Below are 23,409 nucleotides of genomic sequence, written 5' to 3' on the forward strand. Positions count from 1 at the left end.
ACCTAGGGGTGGATCGTCAGGAAGTCCAGGAACCAGTGTGGGTTCAGACCAAGGGGCAGAGCTCATTGATAAGCTTGGAGGGTACTATGGTGTTGAAGGCTGAGCTAAAGTCAATGAACAGCATTCTGATGTAGGTATTCCTCTTGTCCAGATGGGATCCAGTAGTGTGCAGTGCAATTGCATCGTCTGTGGATCTATTGGGGCGGTAAGCAAATTGAAGTGGTTCTCGGGTGGCAGGTAAGGTAGAGGTGATATGATCCTTATTAACCAGCCTCTCAAAGCACTTCTTAATGACAGAAGTGAGTGCTACGGTGCGATAGTAATTTAGTTCAGCTACCTTTGCTTTCTTGGGTACAGGAACAATGGTGGGCATCTTAAAGCAAGTGGGGACAGCAGACTAGGATAGAGAGAGATTGAATATGTCCATAAACACACCAGCCAGCTGGTTTGCGCATGCTCTAAGGACGTGGCCAACAATGCCGCCTGGGCTGGCAGCCTTGCGAGGGTTAACACGCTTAAATGTCTTACTCACTTCGGCCACGGAGAAAGAGAGCCCACAGTCCTTGAGAATGAGCCCCGTCACTGGCACTGTGTTATCCTCAAAGCGGGTGAAGAAGGTGTTTAGCTTGTCTGGGAGCAAGACGTCGGTGCCTGCGACGTGGCTGGTTTTCCCTTTGTAATCTCTGATTGTCTGTAGACCCTGCCACAATCATCTCATGTTTGAGCCGTTGAGTTGCGACTCCACTTTGTCTCTGTACTGACGTTTTGCCTTTTTGATTGCCTTACGAAGGGAATAACTACACTGTTTGAATTCGGCCACCTTGCCATGGTCAAATGTGATGGTTTGCACAAATGCTGCCATGTATCCACGGTTTCTGGTTTGGGCAGGTTTTAATAGTTACAGTGGGAACAACATCCCCTATACACGTCAATGTTATTCTCAGAGGCTACCCGGAACATATCCCAGTCGGCATGATCAAAATAATCTTGAAGCATGGATTCCGATTGGTCAGACCAGCATTGAATAGACTTTATCACGGGTACTTCCTGTTTGAGTTTCTGGGATGAATTCAATTGCCCTGAGGGTACCAACAAAATATCCAATTTGGGAAAGTTGTATTCTTAGTCGTAACGCTGGTGAGTTACCACCACTCTGATATCCAAAAGTTATTTCTGGGCTAAAAATGTAAGCAATAACACACAAAAAAACTAAATACTGAAAAAGTTGCTCACGAGCTAGAAACAGAGCTGCTATATCGGCGTCATCTTACTTATACAAAAAACTGGGAGCATTGACTTCTACTGTATTCCACTGTATGTAGGCCACTGTATTTAGGCCACCACGCCTTGCTACTCTGTGACTCTGATGCCTTCCAATGTTTGATTTTGCGCCTCTTTCCCGAAACAGTCCTGTTTCTGGGCCTCCAGACACTTAAGATGAGAGAGAGAACCCAATCACAACGCTACTCAGCCCTACCCCTAACCCTGCCCTCTCCAGCCCTACCCCTACCCTCTCCAGCCCTACCTGCTCCAGCTCTACCCTCTCCAGCCCTACCCCTAACCCTGCACGCTCCAGCCCTACCCCTAACCCTGCCCTCTCCAGCCCTACCCCTAACCCTGCCCTCTCCAGCCCTACCCCTAACCCTGCCCTCCCCAGCCCTACCCCTAACCCTGCCCTCTCAGCCCTACCCCGAACCCTGCCTTCTCCAGCCCTACCCCTAACCCTGCCCTCTCCAGCCCTACCCCTACCCTCTCCAGCCCTACCTGCTCCAGCTCTACCCTCTCCAGCCCTACCCCTAACCCTGCCCTCTCCAGCCCTACCCCTAACCCTGCCCTCCCCAGCCCTACCCCTAACCCTGCCCTCTCCAGCCCTACCCCGAACCCTGCCTTCTCCAGCCCTACCCCTAACCCTGCCCTCTCCAGCCCTACCCCTAACCCTGCCCTCTCCAGCCCTACCCCTAACCCTGCCCTCTCAGCCTTACCCCTAACCCTGCCCTATCCAGCCCTATCACCCCTACCCTCTCCAGCCCTACCTGCTCCAGCTCTACCCTCTCCAGCCCTACCCCTAACCCTGCCCTCTCCAGCCCTACCCCTAACCCTGCCCTCTCCAGCCCTACCCCTAACCCTGCCCTCCCCAGCCCTACCCCTAACCCTGCCCTCTCCAGCCCTACCCCTACCCTCTCCAGCCCTACCTGCTCCAGCTCTACCCTCTCCAGCCCTACCCCTAACCCTGCCCTCTCCAGCCCTACCCCTAACCCTGCCCTCTCCAGCCCTACCCCTAACCCTGCCCTCTCCAGCCCTACCCCTAACCCTGCCCTCCCCAGCCCTACCCCTAACCCTGCCCTCTCCAGCCCTACCCCGAACCCTGCCTTCTCCAGCCCTACCCCTAACCCTGCCCTCTCCAGCCCTACCCCTACCCTCTCCAGCCCTACCTGCTCCAGCTCTACCCTCTCCAGCCCTACCCCTAACCCTGCCCTCTCCAGCCCTACCCCTAACCCTGCCCTCTCCAGCCCTACCCCTAACCCTGCCCTCCCCAGCCCTACCCCTAACCCTGCCCTCTCCAGCCCTACCCCGAACCCTGCCTTCTCCAGCCCTACCCCTAACCCTGCCCTCTCCAGCCCTACCCCTAACCCTGCCCTCTCCAGCCCTACCCCTAACCCTGCCCTCTCCAGCCCTACCCCTAACCCTGCCCTATCCAGCCCTATCACTAACCCTACCCTCTCCAGCCCTACCTGCTCCAGCTCTACCCTCTCCAGCCCTACCCCTAACCCTGCCCTCTCCAGCCCTACCCCTAACCCTGCCCTCTCCAGCCCTACCCTAACCCTGCCCTCCCCAGCCCTACCCCTAACCCTGCCCTCTCCAGCCCTACCCCAAACCCTGCCTTCTCCAGCCCTACCCCTAACCCTGCCCTCTCCAGCCCTACCCCTAACCCTGCCCTCTCCAGCCCTACCCCTAACCCTGCCCTCTCCAGCCCTACCCCTAACCCTGCCTTATCCAGCCCTATCACTAACCCTGCCCTCTCCAGCCCTACCCCTAACCCTACCCTCTCCAGCCCTACCTGCTCCACCTCTACCCTCTCCAGCCCTACCCCTAACCCTGCCCTCTCCAGCCCTACCCCTAACCCAGCCCTCTCCAGCCCTACCCCTAACCATGCCCTCTCCAGCCCTACCCCTAACCCTGCACGCTCCAGCCCTACCCCTAACCCTGCCCTCTCCAGCCCTACCCCTAACCCTGCCCTCTCCAGCCCTACCCCTAACCCTGCCCTCTCCAGCCCTACCTGCTCTAACCTCTCAGCCCTACCCCTAACCCTGCCCTCTCCAGCCCTACCCCTAACCCTGCCCTCTCCAGCCCGACCCCTAACCCGAAGCCCTACCCCTAACCCTGCCCTCTCCAGCCCTACCCCTAACCCTGCCCTCTCCAGCCCTACCTGCTCCAGCTCTAACCTCTCCAGCCCTACCCCTAACCCTGCCCTCTCCAGCCCTACCCCTAACCCTGCCCTCTCCAGCCCTACCCCTACCCCTAACCCTGCCCTCTCCCAGCCCTACCCCCTAACCCTGCCCTCTCCAGCCCTACCCCTAACCCTGCCCTCTCCAGCCCTACCCCTAACCCTACCCTCTCCAGCCCTACCCCTAACCCTGCCCTCTCAGCCCTACCCCTAACCCTGCCCTCTCAGCCCTACCCCTAACCCTGCCCTCTCCAGCCCTACCCCTAACCCTACCCTCTCCAGCCCTACCCCTAACCCTGCCCTCTCCAGCCCTACCCCTAACCCGGCCCGCTCCAGCCCTACCTGCTCCAGCTCTACCCGCCCCAGCCCTACCTGCTCCAACTCTACCCGCCCCAGCCCTACCCCTCTCTGAACCAGCCGGCCCCACTGCTAAATATTTGAAGAAATCTGACAAAGATGGAGCGCAGAAATCCATTCGAGGCTCTAAGAGCGTGAAATAGGTGCTGACAGCTTCCACACAATGGCGGCAAGCAGATAAAACCCAAAAGACCTCTCTCTCTCTCTCTCTCGGTTCCTGTCAGGTGGCACCACGGGGAGGTTAGAGACTTGTAGTCATTTAACAGATGCTCTGATCATTGACTGACGTGGTGAGGTGTGATGGTAAACTCATTAGGGATCTATTCAGTCTGTAAAGGGATATCAATTTAAAGGTAATTTCTGATTGAGCCGACATATGCAGCATTTACCGTGAATGCAGTCTCTGCTAACGATGGAACATTACCTTTTCAATCATGCATTAAAGCCGAACTTCCGCGATGCGTATTGAATAGAGTGGATTGTCTGTGATTTTGGCTGTGGATTGATCTGTTGTGGTGAAAAGGCTGAAGCCTGGACTACTTAAAGTGGCCCTCCAGTCTCCTTTTCACCTCAGTTAATAACACATGATTCACTTAACAAAAGGCAAATCTCAATAACTAGTCCAGGTAAGTCATGACATGGCACAAGTGGGAGGGGCCTTTCCTATTTTATTCTCTATTGATCCTCAAGTAAGATGGAGGCTGATGACATCACAAATGCCCTCCCACTTTGGGCTGGACGTGTCAATGTGTAGTTCATGCATGCATAATCTATGAGTAAAATTACTGTTTTACCGCAATTAGCCATGAAATCTGGCAGCTGTGCTGCGCCATTTTCCCTACATTTTCTCCCATGTGGGCCACCCACCTTAGCATTTTGAGTTCTAGCCAATGCGTAGTATGCTACTTCTGGGGACCTCTTTTGGATCGTGAGCGCTACTTTCAGTACTACTGGCTAAAAAGTACACAAAAGTACCAGAGAATCTCTTTAATGGTGGGTAATTGATTCCTGGCAACAGTCAGTAGATTTGGATCATTACCATGCATCTGTTGGTCAATTTCCTCAACGAATTGTCAGGTCTATATAATTATCAAACATACATTAGTAATGGAAAGGAAACACAGACTTTTTGTTTAAGTATTAAAATACTCCTTTTAGTAATACAATTGTAGGCAGAAGTTGATACAGAGTACAGTATAAAAATATATGATAGTTCTCCCCAAGTTCTGCAAAATGTCTAAGACATCTTGTAACATCCTATAACTCATACAGTCTCTCCCAGTCCTCTGTGCGTGAGTTTCCATGGCAACAACATTTTAATACATCTGACCTCCCCCTGACAGAAGTAACCATCTTATCAGCAATTAAAAGTTCAAAAATGGGTTTGACCAAAACTTGACCTTTCATCACAAGTATAGGGTCATAACAAGGTGAACGAAACCATCTTCAGTGGCTGGTTTCATCAGGTCTTTGGCAGCCTTGTGTTCTCAGAAAAACAGATAACCACAGTGGGATCCAGACAGGAGAAGTCTGAATGAAGACGCCTTCTGACAGTGTCTGAAGGTCAGAACACTCAGAAACAGGTTTTAACACACACACACACACACACACAGAGGTCTCCTGAAGAGGAGACCTTACAGTTTATCATAATGTATTAACCCTTTTAAAGGTATAAGGCCTTGGTTTAACCCTCTTTATAACTAGTGTGTGTATGTGTGTGTGTGTGTGTGTGTGTGTGTGTGTGTGTGTGTGTGTGTGTGTGTGTGTGTGTGTGTGTGTGTGTGTGTGTGTGTGTGTGTGTGTGTGTGTGTGTGTGTGTGTGTGTGTGTGTGTGTGTGTGTGTGTGTGTGTGGAACCCTGACAGATTGTGCATCTGTAGACGCGTGAAACATTATACAACCCGCCCCGACAAACAACACAACTCACACTGCCCACTGCTAGCACCAACACACTGTAGCCCACTGCTAGCACAAACACACTGTAGCCCACTGTAACACCCTGCTAGCACCAACACACTGTAACACCCTGCTAGCACCAACACACTGTAACCCACTGCTAGCACCAACACACTGTAACCCACTGGTAGCACCAACACACTGTAACCCACTGCTAGGACCAACACACTATAACACATTGTAACCCACTGCTAGCACAAACACACTGTAACCCACTGCTAGGACCAACACACTATAACACATTGTAACCCACTGCTAGCACCAACACACTGTAACCCACTGCTAGCACCAACACACTGTAACACACTGCTAGCACCAACATACTGTACCCCACTGCTAGCACCAACACACTGTAACACACTGCTAGCACCAACCCACTGTAACAAACTGTAACCCACTGCTAGCACCAACATACTGTAACCCACTGCTAGGACCAACACACTATAACACATTGTAACCCACTGGTAGCACCAACACACTGTAACCCACTGGTAGCACCAACACACTGTAACCCACTGCTAGGACCAACACACTATAACACATTGTAACCCACTGCTAGCACAAACACACTGTAACCCACTGCTAGGACCAACACACTGTAACCCACAGCTAGCACCAACACACTATAACACATTGTAACCCACTGCTAGCACCAACACACTGTAACCCACTGCTAGCGCTAACACACTGTAACCCACTGCTAGCCCCAACCCACTGTAACAAACTGTAACCCACTGCTAGCACCAACATACTGTAACCCACTGCTAGCACCAACAGACCGTAACCCACTGCTAGCACCAACACACTGTAACCCACTGTAACACACTGTAAACCACTGCTAGCACCAACACACTGTAACCCACTGGTAGCACCAACACACTGTAACCCACTGCTAGCACCAACACACTGTAACCCACTGCTAGCACCAACACACTGTAACCCGCTACTAGCACCAACACACTGTAACCCACTGCTAGCACCAACACACTGTAACCCACTACTAGCACCAACACACTGTAACCCACTGCTAGCACCAACACACTGTACCCCACTGCTAGCACCAACACACTGTACCCCACTGCTAGCACCAACACACTGTAAAATACTGCTAGCACCAACACACTGTAACCCATTGCTAGCACCAACATACTGTATCCCACTGCTAGCACCATCACACTGTAACCCACTGCTAGCACCAACACACTGTAACCCACTGCTAGCACCAACACACTGTAACCCACTGCTAGCACCAACACACTGTAACCCACTGCTAGCACCAACACACTGTAACATACTGTAACCCACTGCTAGTGCTAACATACTGTAACCCACTACTAGTGCTAACATACTGTAACCCACTGCTAGTGCTAACATACTGTAACCCACTGCTAGTGCTAACATACTGTAACCCACTGCTAGTGCTAACATACTGTAACCCACTGCTAGCGCTAACATACTGTAACCCACTGCTAGCGCTAACATACTGTAACCCACTGCTAGTGCTAACATACTGTAACCCACTGCTAGTGCTAACATACTGTAACCCACTGCTAGTGCTAACATACTGTAACCCACTGCTAGTGCTAACATACTGTAACCCACTGCTAGTGCTAACATACTGTAACCCACTGCTAGTGCTAACATACTGTAACCCACTGCTAGTGCTAACATACTGTAACCCACTGCTAGTGCTAACATACTGTAACCCACTGCTAGTGCTCACATCATGGAATATTACGGATCCTTGTTGAGACACTGAAGCAAATCGGAACAGGAACCTGCTCTGACGAGCAGGGAAGAGTTCCTCAGAAATCAGAGATTCTACAGAAAACTGTCTTTCAGCTAGGGTCTGTATTAGTAACGGACACAGAGGCAATATCTGAATATAATATATAATTATACAACTGTTAATGTGTGCATGTGCATGATTTTGTGTGTGTACATGCATGCGGGTAGTGGTACTGCCTGTGATGGCAACGCAGTATTCAGGAGATTCGATGCAATCATCTTTCCCAGAGGGGATTATGGGACTAAAGCCAGAGCGTCCCATTCGGAGAGGATAAAACCTACAGTATTAATCTAGTGGAGTAGGCCTGTTCACAGCCCCTCCCCCTTTCTCTCCCTCCCTCCACCCCTACGCCTCCTCACCATTACCAGGCAGAGCACCCACCCCCACCCTCCCTCCATAAAGCCCCATGCCTCCTCACCATTACCAAGCAGAGCACCCACCCACCCCCACCCTCCCTCCACCAACCCCCACGCCTCCGCACCATTACCAGGCAGAGCACCCACCCACCCCCACCCTCCCCCACCAACCCCCACGCCTCCGCACCATTACCAGGCAGAGCACCCACCCACCCACCCCCACCCTCCCTCCACCAACCCCCACACCTCCGCACCATTACCAGGCAGAGCACCCACCCACCCCCACCCTCCCTCCACCAACCCCCACGCCTCCGCACCATTACCAGGCAGAGCACCCACCCACCCACCCCCACCCTCCCTCCACCAACCCCCACGCCTCCGCACCATTACCAGGCAGATAGCAGACAGAACACCCATCTCATACACTTGCATAACACATAGTCTCTCTTTCACTTTCTCTCTTTGTCTCTCTCTTAACCCCCGACTCCCTCCTCACTCACTTCCACACACACACACACACACACAGAAAAGTGCTCATGCATACGCTCACATAGACCGTAGACTCGCAAACACATTCGTGCGCACATGCACATCTGCCCTGAGAGACGCACACTCTTTTATCTCCCTCCTTCCCAGATGTATCTATACAACCTGACACAAGCCATTAGCCATTATTCTGCTCATACTGTTCATACAAATATAGCCCTTGGTTCTAACCAGACCAGTCTGCCCTTGACCAGCACAAAAACATCCTGTGGCGTTCTGCATTGGCATCGAAAAGCCCCCGTGATATGCAACTTTTCAGGGAAGTTAGGAACAAATATACACAGGCAGTTAGGAAAGCTAAGGCTTTTTCAAACAGAAATGTTCCTCCTGTAGCACTAAGTTCTGGGACACTGTAAAGTCCACCTCCTCCCAGCTGCCCACTGCACTGAGGCTAGGAAAAACGGTCACCACCGATAAATCCACTATAATTGAGAATTTAAATAAACATTTTTCTACGGCTGGCCATGCTTTCCACCTGGCTACCTCTACCCGGTCAACAGCGATGCACCCCCCATAGCAACTCGCCCATCCAGCATCACTTGCCCTCCTCCTGCCTGCATCTTCCCGCCCGTCCAGCATCACTACTCTGGACGGTTCTGACTTAGAATATGTGGACAACTACAAATACCTTGGTGTCTGGCTAGACTGTAAACTCTCCTTCCAGACTCACATTAAGCATCTCCAATCCAAAATTAAATCTAGAATTGGCTTCCTATTTCGCAACAAAGCATCCTTCACTCATGCTGCCAAACATACCCTCGTAAAACTGACTATCCTACTGATCCTCAACTTCGGCAATGTCATTTACAAAATAGCCTCCAACACTCTACTCAAAAAATTGGATGCAGTCTATCACAGTGCCATCCGTTTTGTCACCAAAGCCCCATATACTACCCACCACTGCGACATGTATGCTCTCGATGGCTATCCCTCGCTACTCGTTGCCAAACCCACTGGCTCCAGGTCATCTACAAGTCTCTGCTAGGTAAAGCCCCACCTTATCTCAGCTCACTGGTCACCATAGCAGCACCCACCTGTAGCACGCGCTCCAGCAGGTATATCTCACTGGTCACCCCCAAAGCCAACTCCTACTTTGGACACCTTTCCTTCCAGTTCTCTGCTGCCAATGACTGGAACGAACTGCAAAAATCACTGAAGCTGGAGACTCATATCTCCCTCACTAGCTTTAAGCACCAGCTGTCAGAGCAGCTCACAGATCACTGCACCTGTAAATAGCCCATCCAACTACCTCATCCCCACACTGTATTTATTTATTTATCTTGCTCCTTTGCACTCCAGTATCTCTACTTGCACATTTGTCTTCTGCACATATACTATTCCAGTGTTTAATTGCTATATTGTAATTACTTCGCAACCATGGCCTATTTATTGCCTTACCTCCCTTATCTTACCTCATTTGCTCACATTGTATATAGACTTATTTTTCTACTGTATTATTGACTGTATGTTTGTTTTACTCCATGTGTAACTCTGTGTTGTTGTATGTGTCGAACTGCTGTGCTTTATCTTGGCCAGGTCGCAGTTGTAAATGAGAACTTGTTCTCAACTTGCCTACCTGGTTAAATAAAGGTGAAATAAAAAATGTATAAATACCCATCCTCCACAGAGCTCTATGTTGTTCATACCCGTCCTCCACAGAGCTCCATGTTGTTCATACCCATCCTCCACAGAGCTCCATGTTGTTCATACCCATCCTCCACAGAGCTCTATGTTGTTCATACCCATCCTCCACAGAGCTCCACGTTGTTCATACCCATCCTCCACAGAGCTCCATGTTGTTCATACCCATCCTCCACAGAGCTCTATGTTGTTCATACCCATCCTCCACAGAGCTCCATGTTGTTCATACCCATCCTCCACAGAGCTCCATGTTGTTCATACCCATCCTCCACAGAGCTCCATGTTGTTCATACCCATCCTCCACAGAGCTCTATGTTGTTCATACCCATCCTCCACAGAGCTCCATGTTGTTCATACCCATCCTCCACAGAGCTCTATGTTGTTCATACCCATCCTCCACAGAGCTGTAAACATACCCATCCTCCACAGAGCTCTATGTTGTTCATAACCATCCTCCACAGAGCTCTATGTTGTTCATACCCATCCTCCACAGAGCTGTAAACATACCTATCCTCCACAGAGCTCTATGTTGTTCATACCCATCCTCCACAGAGCTGTAAACATACCTATCCTCCACAGAGCTCTATGTTGTTCATACCCATCCTCCACAGAGCTCTATGTTGTTCATACCCATCCTCCACAGAGCTCTATGTTGTTCATACCCATCCTCCACAGAGCTCTATGTTGTTCATACCCATCCTCCACAGAGCTCTATGTTGTTCATACCCATCCTCCACAGAGCTCTATGTTGTTCATACCCATCCTCCACAGAGCTCTATGTTGTTCACACCCATCCTCCACAGAGCTGTAAACATACCCATCCTCCACAGAGCTCTATGTTGTTCATACCCATCCTCCACAGAGCTCTATGTTGTTCACACCCATCCTCCACAGAGCTGTAAACATACCCATCCTCCACAGAGCTCTATGTTGTTCATACCCATCCTCCACAGAGCTCTATGTTGTTCATACCCGTCCTCCACAGAGCTCTATGTTGTTCATACCCGTCCTCCACAGAGCTCTATGTTGTTCATACCCATCCTCCACAGAGCTGTAAACATACCCATCCTCCACAGAGCTCTATGTTGTTCATACCCATCCTCCACAGAGCTCTATGTTGTTCATACCCGTCCTCCACAGAGCTCTATGTTGTTCATACCCGTCCTCCACAGAGCTCTATGTTGTTCATACCCATCCTCCACAGAGCTCCATGTTGTTCATACCCATCCTCCACAGAGCTCCATGTTGTTCATACCCATCCTCCACAGAGCTCCATGTTGTTCATACCCGTCCTCCACAGAGCTCCATGTTGTTCATACCCATCCTCCACAGAGCTCTATGTTGTTCATACCCATCCTCCACAGAGCTCCATGTTGTTCATACCCATCCTCCACAGAGCTCTATGTTGTTCATACCCATCCTCCACAGAGCTGTAAACATACCTATCCTCCACAGAGCTCTATGTTGTTCATACCCATCCTCCACAGAGCTGTAAACATACCCATCCTCCACAGAGCTCTATGTTGTTCATACCCATCCTCCACAGAGCTCTATGTTGTTCATACCCATCCTCCACAGAGCTCTATGTTGTTCATACCCATCCTCCACAGAGCTGTAAACATACCTATCCTCCACAGAGCTCTATGTTGTTCATACCCATCCTCCACAGAGCTCTATGTTGTTCATACCCATCCTCCACAGAGCTCTATGTTGTTCATACCCATCCTCCACAGAGCTCTATGTTGTTCATACCCATCCTCCACAGAGCTCTATGTTGTTCATACCCATCCTCCACAGAGCTGTAAACATACCCATCCTCCACAGAGCTCTATGTTGTTCATACCCGTCCTCCACAGAGCTCTATGTTGTTCACACCCATCCTCCACAGAGCTCTATGCTGTTCACACCCATCCTCCACAGAGCTGTAAACATACCCGTCCTCCACAGAGCTCTATGTTGTTCATACCCATCCTCCACAGAGCTCTATGTTGTTCATACCCATCCTCCACAGAGCTCTATGCTGTTCACACCCATCCTCCACAGAGCTCTACGCTGTTCACACCCATCCTCCACAGAGCTGTAAACATACCCGTCCTCCACAGAGCTCTATGTTGTTCACACCCGTCCTCCACAGAGCTCTATGTTGTTCATACCCATCCTCCACAGAGCTGTAAACATACCCATCCTCCACAGAGCTCTATGTTGTTCATACCCATCCTCCACAGAGCTCTATGTTGTTCATACCCATCCTCCACAGAGCTCTATGTTGTTCACACCCATCCTCCACAGAGCTCTATGCTGTTCACACCCATCCTCCACAGAGCTGTAAACATACCCGTCCTCCACAGAGATCTATGTTATTCATACCCATCCTCCACAGAGCTCTATGCTGTTCACACCCATCCTCCACAGAGCTGTAAACATACCCATCCTCCACAGAGCTCTATGTTGTTCATACCCATCCTCCACAGAGCTCTATGTTGTTCACACCCATCCTCCACAGAGCTCTATGCTGTTCACACCCATCCTCCACAGAGCTGTAAACATACCCGTCCTCCACAGAGATCTATGTTATTCATACCCATCCTCCACAGAGCTCTATGCTGTTCACACCCATCCTCCACAGAGCTGTAAACATACCCATCCTCCACAGAGCTCTATGCTGTTCACACCCATCCTCCACAGAGCTGTAAACATACCCATCCTCCACAGAGCTCTATGTTGTTCATACCCGTCCTCCACAGAGCTGTAAACATACCCATCCTCCACAGAGCTGTAAACATACCCATCCTCCACAGAGCTGTAAACATACCCATCCTCCACAGAGCTGTAAACATACCCGTCCTCCACAGAGCTGTAAACATACCTTGCTCTGTGGTGACTTCAAAGTGACAGGACTCCTGTGCCCAGATGTGCCCCGTGCCTCTGCTCTACTGTAAAGGCGCCTGAAAGCTTCCCAGCCGAAACAGTTCGGAAGAGATTGTGCATCTATGATGACGACATTTTTGTCTTCGGTGAGGGTTTTTTCAGGTGTTCAGGCACACAACATTTTTTTCTGGAGGCAAGCCGAAGTTCGGGGACCGATGTCTACGCTACCATCGTCGATAATTGGTCAACAGTAGGGATTCTTCAAAAAAGTCTTTGTTGTCATTCAACGAGAGACAACTCGTTTTTCATTTTTTTTTAAACACATTAGTTAGATGTAAAATTGTGGGACTAAGATCTCCTTCTTTAAAATTAATTGACAGATTTCTTGAGTTATCTTAGATTCATTCGGACTATTTTGAGGAAGTGTATATTGGCTAATACGTCTCAAAATGGACAAACTGTACTAGTCGCCGCTTTTTTCTCGTTTATCAAGTGAAGGTTTTTTAAGGGTGTATGCGAGCACACTTAGCTGAGGTCTGCTAGCATGCTGACACCTTAACTCCCACCCACACAGATGGTGGATTCATTAGGAATACTGTCTGCGCTGGGGCAGTTGTGTCTATGTTAGTGTTAGTGAGTTAGTTAGTCCGACAGGCTCCACAGTTCTGATGGATGACAGTATCACCATGCCCAGCTTGCCCTTGCTTTGAGGTGACTTCTGAGTGTGTGTTTGTGTGTGCATGCATTCGTGCGTGTCGGGGGGGGGGTGGTTCGGGTTACTGCAAATATGCACTCTCATTCAGATCAAATAGGCATTCCCAGATCAGATTCCAAGAGGTTTCAGAAACAATCTGTATACAGTGTCATAGAACCATAGAACCGTCATAGAACCGATATGTATACAGTGTCATAGAACCATAGAACCGTCATAGAACCGATATGTATACAGTGTCATAGAACTATAGAACCGTCATAGAACCGCTATGTATACAGTGTCATAGAACCATAGAACCGTCATAGAACCGCTATGTATACAGTGTCATAGAACCATAGAACCGTCATAGAACCGATATGTATACAGTGTCATAGAACCATAGAACCGTCATAGAACCAATATGTAAACAGTGTCATAGAACCATAGAACCATCATAGAACCGATATGTATACAGTGTCATAGAACCATAGAACCGTCATAGAACCGATATGTAAACAGTGTCATAGAACCATAGAACCGTCATAGAACCGATATGTATACAGTGTCATAGAACCATAGAACCGTCATAGAACCGATATGTATACAGTGTCATAGAACCGTCATAGAACCGCTATGTATACAGTGTCATAGAAGGGTCCTAACGGCGTGGTATCTGCTTCAGGACACTTGTATTCATCATTATGCAAACACTGTATTGACGTGAACTAACTTCGCATCAATATAATTAGATGATGCCTCATAGACCAGAATTGGGAATGTTGACTCTTAATATGATGACTGGCAAGACCCAAGATTCTGGACGTTTTTCCCATTCAAGTATTTTTCTAAATGAAAAAACATTAGTAAAAATGTAGATTCAGATGATGAACATACAGTGTTTTTCATACTTTCATACTAGTCTGCACAAAGCCATTTGGATGTGAATTTATTCTGACCTATTTCTTACTGAATAAAAAAAAAAAACTAAATGTTTTATTGCCACATATACTGGATAGGCTCAGTGAAATGTGTTGTTTTACAGGGTCAGCCATAGTAGTATGGCACCCATGGAGCAAATTAGGGTTAAGTGCCTTACTCAAGGGCACATTGACAGATTTTTATCCTTGTCGGCTCAGGTATTCTAACCACTGACCTTTTGGTTACTGGGCCAATGCTCTAACCTGCTAAACTACCTGCCCACAGCCCAACAGCCTACGCAGGGGTTTTCAAATCTTACCCTACGAAGTCCAGACTACTGCTGCTTTTCTATTCTACTTAACCTGCTAAACTACCTGCCCACAGCCCAACAGCCTACGCAGGGGTTTTCAAATCTTACCCTACGAAGTCCAGACTACTGCTGCTTTTCTATTCTACTTAACCTGCTAAACTACCTGCCCACAGCCCAACAGCCTACGCAGGGGTTTTCAAATCTTACCCTACGAAGTCCGGACTACTGCTGCTTTTCCGTTCTACTTGATAATTTATGGCACCCATCTGGTGTCCCTGGTCTAATTAGAGGGGAACAATTTAAAAAAGCAGTGGAACTGGCTTCCGGGTCCAGAGTTGAGTTTGAGAGCTATGAAGACATGATCAGTACAGTAGAACAGATGTAATTCTCCTGACTCTGATATACTGTTAGTCATCAGTTGTCATGCAGGTGGAAGTCAACAACATCTCTCTTCTGCCGTGTACAGTAATTCATGGATGACTCTTCCCCCCGAACTACACCCCCCGTCCCCGGCCCACCCTTTGTCCCCGTCCCACCCTGAACTCTGGTGCGTTTCTCCCCTTAATTTGGTTTGTCTGGACTGGTGTGAACATCATTCATACTCAGATGCGCACACTAAATGACGCACAGCCATTTCAATTTGTCCCGTGGTGCAGTTCGCTGCAGGTGAGAACGAGGTCCGGACCAAACACAGGAAAAGAACCAGAGGCGCACAATATTATTGGTTGTTTGACTGAAGATGATGTCATGAAATGCACGAGGTATGTGAGGAAATGCACAAGGTATGTGAGGAAATGCACGAGGTCTGTGAGGAAATGCACGAGGTATGTGAGGAAATGCACGAGGTCTGTGAGGAAATGCACAAGGTATGTGAGGAAATGCACAAGGTATGTGAGGAAATGCACGAGGTCTGTGAGGAAATGCACGAGGTATGTGAGGAAATGCACAAGGTATGTGAGGAAATGCACGAGGTCTGTGAGGAAATGCACGAGGTCTGTGAGGAAATGCACGAGGTATGTGAGGAAATGCACAAGGTATGTGAGGAAATGCACAAGGTATGTGAGGAAATGCACGAGGTCTGTGAGGAAATGCACGAGGTATGTGAGGAAATGCACAAGGTATGTGAGGAAATGCACGAGGTATGTGAGGAAATGCACGAGGTATGTGAGGAAATGCACAAGGTATGTGAGGAAATGCACGAGGTCTGTGAGGAAATGCACGAGGTCTGTGAGGAAATGCACGAGGTATGTGAGGAAATGCACAAGGTATGTGAGGAAATGCACAAGGTATGTGAGGAAATTCACAAGGTCTGTGAGGAAATGCACGAGGTATGTGAGGAAATGCACAAGGTATGTGTGGAAATGCACGAGGTATGTGAGGAAATGCACGAGGTATGTGAGGAAATGCACAGGTATGTGAGGAAATGCACAAGGTATGTGAGGAAATGCACAAGGTATGTGAGGAAATGCACGAGGTATGTGAGGAAATGCACAAGGTATGTGAGGAAATGCACGAGGTATGTGTTGAAATGCCCAAGGTATGTGTTGAAATGCCCGAGGTATGTGTTGAAATGCCCGAGGTATGTGTTGAAATGCCCGAGGTATGTGTTGAAATGCCCGAGGTATGTGTTGAAATGCACAAGGTACGTGATGAAATGCACAAGGTATGTGTTGAAATGCCCGAGGTATGTGTAGAAATGCCCGAGGTATGTGTTGAAATGCCCGAGGTATGTGATGAAATGCACAAGGTATGTGTAGAAATGCCCGAGGTATGTGTTGAAATGCCCGAGGTATGTGTAGAAATGCCCGAGGTATGTGATGAAATGCCCGAGGTATGTTATGAAATGCCCGAGGTATGTGTTGAAATGCCCGAGGTATGTTATGAAATGCCCGAGGTATGTGTTGAAATGCCCGAGGTATGTGTAGAAATGCCCGAGGTATGTGTTGAAATGCCCGAGGTATGTGATGAAATGCCCGAGGTATGTTATGAAATGCCCGAGGTATGTGTTGAAATGCCCGAGGTATGTGTTGAAATGCCCGAGGTATGTGTTGAAATGCCCGAGGTATGTGTAGAAATGCCCGAGGTATGTGTAGAAATGCCCGAGGTATGTGTAGAAATGCCCGAGGTATGTGTTGAAATGCCCGAGGTATGTGTAGAAATGCCCGAGGTATGTGTAGAAATGCCCGAGGTATGTTATGAAATGCCCGAGGTATGTGTAGAAATGCCCGAGGTATGTTATGAAATGCCCGAGGTATGTGTAGAAATGCCCGAGGTATGTTATGAAATGCCCGAGGTATGTTATGAAATGCCCGAGGTATGTTATGAAATGCACGAGGTACGTGATGAAATGCACGAGGTATGTGAGTAGCAGTGCATATGTGGCTATTGTGCGGTTTCCTCCCACATGTTGTTGGAAGAGAACCAATGGTTAAGGTTAGTATTTGGGGACAATAAGCTGATCCTAGATCTGTTCATAAGGTCATATGTGGCTATTGTGCGGTTTCCTCCCACATGTTGTTGGAAGAGAACCAATGGTTAAGGTTAGTATTTGGGGACAATAAGCTGATCCTAGATCTGTTCATAAGGTCATATGTGGCTATTGTGCGCTTTCCTCCCACATGTTGTTGGAAGACAACCAATGGTTAAGGTTAGTATTTGGGGACAATAAGCTGATCCTAGATCTGTTCATAAGGTCATATTTTACATGGAGCCAGCCCTTAGGCTACCACTTTGGAAAACCACTCCATTCTGTGTGTTAGTGAGTGATCCTTATAGCCCAACTCAGCCACCAAGCCACCTACTGTTATGTTCTGTTGTCACCCTGCTTGGCCGAACCCAGGCTCCCTAACCCTTATCAAAGCCAGGGACAACGAGGAAAATAACAACACTCCACGTGTAAATACACTACTCATGTGAACAACTTCAACATACTGCTATGTAGCCTACACAGCATCTCAATAACGTGTCAGTCAGGCGTTCCCTGCTTCCATTAAAACTAGAGCAGAGATAATCTAGTGCTCCTGTCTCATTATCCTGAGTTAGAGCAGTGAATGGGAGAGATCGAGGTGAGTTGGTGAAGTTCTAGACACTCATCATTGAAGCGAATCAACTGGGAAATCAGTTTGGATGTCAGGCTACTGAAGTTCTGCCAACACACGGTACCCCAGGAAGACATGAGGGAACAGTATAAACGTCAGTCTGCCAGACCCTGCTTCCAAATAAACTAGATCTATAGTGCAAAGATAGTCAAATGCTTAGCCCATTGAATTAGAAGTGATCTGGGTGAGTGTCTGAAGCTCTCTTTGAGCAGCTTTCCTTCCCCAATTGTTTGTCTGACTGGGTCAAAGAGTGCCGGCTTCCTCTTCACGGGTCAAAACCCTGGAGAATAACATAGAATCCTGTGTATTAAAGCAGCAGCACTATACAGGCCAATGGTAGACCACACAGTCACTGATACAGAAACAAATACGTTTTGATCTGCCTACCTATTTATCCCATATACCGCCTTCCGCCATTGTACCCTTGAGCACGGCACTTTGCTCCAGGGGGCGTTGCTCGGCAGTGTGTCAGGTTGGGTACTATGACAGCAATAAATAAAGCATATCCATGCAAATGGACCAACAAAGCAAATATTGTATTGTATTCTACCTCAATGTGGTTACCTCTACCTTAGATTGAGCAGGTTGTCTCCCCTGACACATTTATACAGATCTAAATACCCAGAACTCCCAGGGTTAAAGCACTGGGCCTTGAGGCTCAATGTAAGCTATTAAGAAGTGTGAAGGAGGGATATCCCCTTGGCAGCGAATCTGGCAACCCCACCCACAGCTCCTCTCCCACCGGGAACTCTGCCTACACATAGTGTATTAGCTAGACTATATCATAATCACGTCTTATCCCTGTGTTGGCTTACGGAACGGTGACTACTTTAATGTGTGGTTTAAGCTACACCTCTTTGAACCGAAGAAAGAGACACATGTTCACATCCAGCGACGCGAATGAGCTTTTGGCAGAGCCTGTAGGTGGGCACGAATAGCATGATACATCGCCATAGTCGCTTTGGCTTGAGAAATACTTGACATAACACAGCCACGTGTCTCAAGCAAAACTGTCTTAACCTTTCGCTCCATATAACATAAAATTTGAACCTAAATGATTACAAAAAAAAGGTCAATGGCAATATCGCCCCATCTTACCAATTACATTTAAACAGCGTCTTGACATTTGTTTCCCCGAGAAATACCTTACGGAGCTACTGTATTGCCTTGTCTAGGATACTGAATGACCCATTTCTGTGACAAATGATGAAGTCTAGCTTGCGAAAATCACAATTGGAGAACATCTCTCTTACTCTTTCAATGCTGACCTCTTAATACAAAACACGGATTTTTTTCAAAACAAATTACACAGTTGAACTTTTTTTACAGCGTTTCTACAAACAAACTTTAAAATCTCTCAACGTTTCTGTGTTGTTTTTGTCGGGATGTTGCCTTGTAGAATGAGCGCCCCAGCGCTGTCCAGGGTTCTGAAACCGACCACACGTAACGCGCGCTCATTAGAACAGGTAACATAGTCGGTAAGCGGCTTTATCACTGAGTTAAAACGGGACGTTTCCCGAAGCTAAATATTTACTCTGTCTTAAAAACAATATAATGTGAATTGATAACGAAGTAAAAGTGAATTTATGTTGACCAAACTACATAATACTGCATTGTAAGTGATTAAGATAGATTTTACAAACCTATATTTACAACCACATTGTTTAATATTTTCATCCGAATCTCGGCTCGGTCGTCAGACATAAACACTTATTTTAATTAATTGAATAACATAGCATTTATCTAAACTGAATTAAATCGTTCAGCAACCTACCTGAAGTTGTTTTTAGAGGACCGTTGTCGGTTCAAGACTGCAAAATATCAGCTTTTAGTTCCTACTGTCGCCTCGTTTCAAACGGACTGCCCTCTGAGGAATCTCACAGCCACGCCCCGCCCATTAATGCTATATGGGATCCTTGGGACGTCACTACCCTAAACTCTAATTCTTACTTTAACCCCTACCATAAGCCTAACCACAACCCTTACATAACCCTAGCCTTAACCCTTACCTGCACCATTTTAATTGTCAACTTCAATGGGGTGGCGTTAGAGTTGGCACGTCCCAAGGATCCAATTTTAGAAGCGAAATGTATTTCCGTCGAATACCCGGAGGCAAATGCCACGTTCAAAACAACTGAGAACTCGGAAACGTCAGATTTACAACTTCTGCGTGTTCAAGACAACTGAGTCCTCGGGGGAAAAAACTATCATTGACTGAGAAAACTCGTTTTGAACGGTCATTCAAACTCGGAATTCCAACTCGTGATCTCGGGTCTCTTTCTAGATCTCCAACTTTCCGACCTGAATATCCCTGAAGTCATGACTTGACCTCATATTTTTCAGTTTTCCAAGTTGTCTTGAACACACCATATGTGATTAATTTAAATTTGGGTGATTGGCTGAGGGATGTTGGGTGCGTGACGTCCCTCTTAGCCCTTACCAAAACACAAAAGGTGGCGGTCAATTTCTCTCGCCTCGAGCTGATCGTCAGTAGATACCACAACCAGAAAGTCAAAACCAGGCCTATTTTTTTTACAATTTCTCTTCTTAAAATGTGATTTTTCAACCTAACCCCAACCTTTTTTTTATTTTTTATTTTACCTTTATTTAACCAGGCAAGTCAGTTAAGAACAAATTCTTATTTTCAATGACGGCCTGGGAACAGTGGGTTAACTGCCTGTTCAGGGGCAGAACGACAGATTTTGTACCTTGTCAGCTCAGGGATTTGAACTTGCACTGCACAAACGCACTATGTGTAGAAAATTCATCAGATAAAGTAGTGTTTCCACTAACGGTTACTAGTCCAATGCTCTAACCACTAGGCTACCCTGCCGCCCCACCTTAACCACACTGCTAACTTTATGCATAACATTAAATAAATACATTTTTAAAACTATTTTTTTTTCACGGATCTTTAGGATATAGTCCATTTTGACTTTGTGGTAACTAGTGGAAACCGTCGGATCTGAGATCAGTAGCTTCAATCAATCAACTTTATTTATAAAGCCCTTCTTACATCAGCTGTCACAAAGTGCTGTACAGAAACCAAGCCTAAGATCCAAACAGCAAGCAATGCAGGTGTAGAAGCACGGTGGCTAGGAAAAACTGCCTAGAACTTAGGAAGAAACCTATTGAGGAACCAGGCTACGAGGGGTGGCCAGTCCTCTTCTGGAGATTATAACAGAACATGGCCAAGATGTTCAAATGTTCATAGATGACCAGCCGGGTCATATAATAATAATCACATTGGTTGTAGAGGGTGCAACAGGTCAGCACGTCAGGAGTAAATGTCAGTTGGCTTTTCATAGCCGATCATTCAGAGTATCTCTTCCGCTCCTGCTGTCTCTAGAGAGTTGAAAACAGCAGGTCTGGGACAGGTAGCACGTCCGGTGAACAGGTTAGGGTTCCATAGCCGCAGGCAGAACAGTTAAAACTGGAGCAGCAGCACGATCAGGTGGACTGGGGACAGCAAGGAGTCATCAGGCCTGGTAGAGAGAGAGAGAGAGAGAGAGAGAGAGAGAGAGAGAGAGAGAGAGAGAGAGAGCATACTTAAATTCACACAGGACACTGGTTAAGACAGGATAAATACTCCAGATATAACAGACTGACCCTAGTCTCCCGCCACCTGAACTATTGCAGCATAAATACTGGAGGCTGAGACAGGAGGGGCTGGGAGACACTGAGGTTTTGATGATCCTTGGTTGGGGTCTGAGCAGATTATTTGTTGCGATTGAAAACATAATAAAATAGTGGTCTGATATTCCAGGATTATGAGGAAAAACATTAAGATCCACAACATTTATTCCACGGGACAACTAGGTCCAGAGTATGACTGTGGCAGTGAGTAGGTCCAGAGACATGTTGGACAAAACCCACTGATTCGATGATGGCTCCGAAAGCCTTTTGGAGTGGCTCTGTGGACTTTTCCATGTGAACATTTAAGTCACCAAAAATTTGAATATTATCTGCCATCACTACAAAGTCCGATAGGATTTCAGGGAACTCAGTGAGGAATGCTGTATATGGCCCAGGAAGCCTGGAAACAGTAGCTATAAAAAGTGATTGAGTAGGCTCCATAGATTTCATGACTAGAAGCTCAAAATACGAAAACGCAGTCGATTTTTTGTGGAGGAAATTGAAATTTGCTATTGTGAATGTTAGCATCACCTCCGCCTTTGCGGGATGCGCGGGGGATATGGTCACTAGTGTAACCAGGAGGTTGGGCCTCATTTAACACAGTAAATTCATCAGGCTTAGTAACCACCAACTTCAATGATAATTAACATAGAATGTAAATACGAATGTGACATTCCTGCACCCAAATAACCTTAACCTAATTCTCCTAACTTGCTACGTTAATTCTCCTAACCTGCTGCTTAAATTCTCCTAACCTGCTACGAAAAGTCAAATCGGACATTAATTTGGAAAAGCTGGATTCCATAACCCTTCCACTCTCATCCAAGATGGCCACGCCCTATGACATCACAATACCTTTATTAAAGGAGAGGCTCATGTGGTGCTTTTATTGCCGCATTCACGTTCTAGTCGGAACTAGGAAACTCAGAAATGTTCGACTTGCTAACTGGTATAACTACAACCAGTTAGCAAGTCAGAAATGTCAGAGTTTCCTAGTTCTAACTAGCACTTGAACGCAGTATAGGACAACTGGGAACTCTGGGAACGAGGTCAAATCAAGACATCAGTCGTCTGCGGGGTTGGAAAGTCGGAGCTCTAGAAAGAGGCCAGAGTTCCCGACTTGGAATTCCAAGTTGGATGACTGTTCAACATTTTTCTTTCCCCAGTCGGAGCTCATTTTTCTTTCCCCAGTCGGAGCTCATTTTTCTTTCCCCAGTCGGAGCTCATTTTTCTTTCCCCAGTCGGAGCTCATTTTTCTTTCCCCAGTCGGAGCTCATTTTTCTTTCCCCAGTCGGAGCTCATTTTTCTTTCCCCAGTCGGAGCTCATTTTTCTTTCCCCAGTCGGAGCTCATTTTTTTCCAGAGTTCCCAGTTGACTTGAATGCACTGATGTTGGAAGTCAGAGATTTCCGAGTTACGAGTTATTATAAACACGACAATTAGTCCGTTGTTAGTGGTAACCGATAACCAGGCGAAAGAGGAATAGGAGATGACTGCTTTATCACGGGGAGCAGCTTTGATGGTCCAACTGGTAGGGTTGTTTTAGAAGAAATAAGAAAATATGATTTGAAGCTACTTGAGTACCTGTGACCTATAGGCTGGAGTGTCAGCAATGACAATGCTACTACATCTGCGTGGAAATGTTAACTGAACCTGGTTTTCAAAACTATCCTTGCTTACATTACGTCACATCATGTTGACCACCCACTGTCGTCCTCTAGCAAGGTGTTCTAGGTCTTCATGAAGAGAACTAGGTCTCTGTGGCATAATGCTGGAGAGTTAGTTAGAGAGTAAAGA

General features: G+C 47.4%; 1 protein-coding gene across 2 annotated transcripts in view; it reads right to left on the reverse strand.

Moving 5' to 3' along the window:
* The window catches only part of LOC118373716 (synaptosomal-associated protein 25-B-like), a 103,121-nt gene extending 83,238 nt beyond the window's left edge, over window positions 1-19,883 (reverse strand). For both annotated transcript variants that reach the window (XM_052485800.1, XM_052485801.1), the window contains exon 1: window positions 19,752-19,883. The gene's annotated coding sequence lies outside the window, so the exon portion shown is untranslated. The remainder of the gene's footprint in view (window positions 1-19,751) is intronic.
* Between the last annotated feature and the right edge of the window lie 3,526 nt (window positions 19,884-23,409).

The sequence above is a fragment of the Oncorhynchus keta genome, chromosome 29 (assembly GCF_023373465.1).
Source record: "Oncorhynchus keta strain PuntledgeMale-10-30-2019 chromosome 29, Oket_V2, whole genome shotgun sequence".
Lineage (NCBI taxonomy): Eukaryota > Metazoa > Chordata > Actinopteri > Salmoniformes > Salmonidae > Oncorhynchus > Oncorhynchus keta.